Raw genomic sequence first — 2,273 nt, forward strand, 5'->3', positions numbered from 1 at the left:
CAACTGCAGGAGGTGCAAACCTGCGTGAATTATGTGGAACTCTTCTCTAAGGAAAATTTGTCTAGTCTCCCCCATTTATTTATTTCTTCAATCACTATTTCTATCAGTTTGGACTCGTGGACGTGTATCTTATTGGGCTACCATTTATTTTTGTGTTCTTCGTTCTGTCGTTCAACCAGCTCCAGGTTTGGCCGTGGGGCCAGGCTGACTCCTGGGTCTGACACCCCCCAGCCCATCTGATTATTTGTTCTGAGCATTTCCTTACCCTCTATCCCTACAGAATGCTCCAGACTCATCCTGTACTTTCCCTGCCTCAGCCCTGGAATCCGCCACTTCCCTAAGGAGTCCTGGGTTCTTTCATTAGACAATGGTGCTTAGGGGCCAAGATCTGAGGGCTGGGTGTGCTTATTGCTATGGGGGTGTCACTGCCTCTAGGCCCTCTAGAGGGCAGAGTGGGGTTTATTTTAATTAAAAAAAAAAAAAGTCGAATTTCCCCTCTAGCCAATCACGGAGTCCGTTGGAGGCTCCAGACAGCTGCCCACTGGCCTTTGAGCACAGATCCCAGTCTGCAGCTCGGAGGCCGGTGCCCTCGGAGGGCTTCGGTATCCATCAGGGCTCGGAGGGAGACAGCCCATGAGGCCATCTCCCTCCCATGCTCAGCCACTTCCCTGTGTCCACCTCTGCTCACCAGTGGGGCCATCGGGTGGCTGAGTTGCTTTGGGAAGGGGACTCCAGCCTGGCCTCGGGTGAGCTCGAGTGCCCAGATGGCTGTGGGATTGCAGGCTTGCTCCCTGCAGGACCCACTGTTCTGTCGGTGGTGATGGCAATGGCCACAGCCCAGTAACAGAGCCATGGTGGCCAGCCGGGCAGGCCTGGCATGGGTCAGGTCCCAGGAAAGCCTGACTCAGCCACCGTGCCTACCACGCCCAGGTGGCCTAGTGCTAACGGGAGAAAGGCCTGGCAAGCTGGTCCTGTGCACGCCCCACCCAACACTGCACAGCTCCCTGATGCTCAGTGGGCCGGACCCAGACCTGGCTCCCCACAGAGGCCGCTTTCGTGCAGTGGCAGGGGGTTAGGGCGGAGCAGGCCAGGCTTGAGACCCCAACGCAAGCTGAGCATCTTCACGACTCTGCTGCCCCACAGGTCCCGTCTGAGTCGGGAAGAAGCAGGGGTTGTGGGCCTGCCTCTACCAGTGCCTTCTGTTTGGGGCACGGTCATCACACCTCACCCTGCTTAAAGTCCTCAGTGGCTCCCCACCGCCCTCAACTTAAAATCCCCACTCCTGGACCTGCCTGACGAGGCCCTGGAGACCATTTTGGCCCCCCACATCACCCTCATATCAGCGAAGTGTTAATGGCTCCCCCTTGCCCAACCATGTGGTCTCACACCTCCAGTTTCCTCTGCCTGTACTGTCCTCCCCCACTGGTTAATTCCCACTTGTCCCTACAACCCCTACTTGGTTCAGCTCTGGGGCCACCTCCACCAGGAAGCCTTCCTCCTCTGCCCCAGATCATCTCTGCTCACCTGGTCCATGTCCCTGGTCACCCGTGGATGACACCTTCTTAAGGCTCACTGTGAACGACATCTGGCATGCGGGGCCGCAGTGTGGGATCATGGGGAAGGCTCAGCGTTTGAAATAAGGACTCTAGGTTCCCTCAAGGTCTCTGCTCCTTCCTGCTGTGTGACTTAGGGCAAGTCACTGCACATCTCTGAGCCTCAGTCTTCTCATCCGTGAGAAAAGCATCTAAGTGGGATTCCCGGCCCTGCTTTCAATTCTGGCCTCTGCCTCTAACTTGCTGCGTGGCCTTGGGCAAGCCCTGTCCCTGGGCCCAGCCTCAGTTTTCCTCTTCTGTAAAATGGGGCTGCTCACAAAAACTCAGAGTACTGAGGCTCCAACAAGCCAAAACTTGTGAAAAGCCTTTGTAAACCTCAGCGCCCTACATGGATGGTCAAAGAATCTATTTCAACGAGCTCTGCAGAGATGTGTGGGAGGGAGCCCATAGCTGCTCTCATCGTTCTCCTGCCTCCCAGCCCTCCAGAAGTCTAGAGATCAAAGGTGACAGAAGCCTGTTGGCATGGGGGCCAGGCTCAGCAGGGCCTGCTCCCTGGCCCCCTGCCCACCTCCCACCCACCCCCACTCCCACGGTTCCAGGACGTGTGTGCCTTGGGCGAGCAGCTCTGTTTAAACGCTTGGGGTGAGCTCCCCACCCCCCACTTCTAACACACAAGGCCGCTCTCTGGCACCGCTGCTCCCCAAAGACTCAAAACCGAGA

Source organism: Ursus arctos, unplaced genomic scaffold (genome assembly GCF_023065955.2).
Source record: "Ursus arctos isolate Adak ecotype North America unplaced genomic scaffold, UrsArc2.0 scaffold_32, whole genome shotgun sequence".
NCBI lineage: Eukaryota > Metazoa > Chordata > Mammalia > Carnivora > Ursidae > Ursus > Ursus arctos.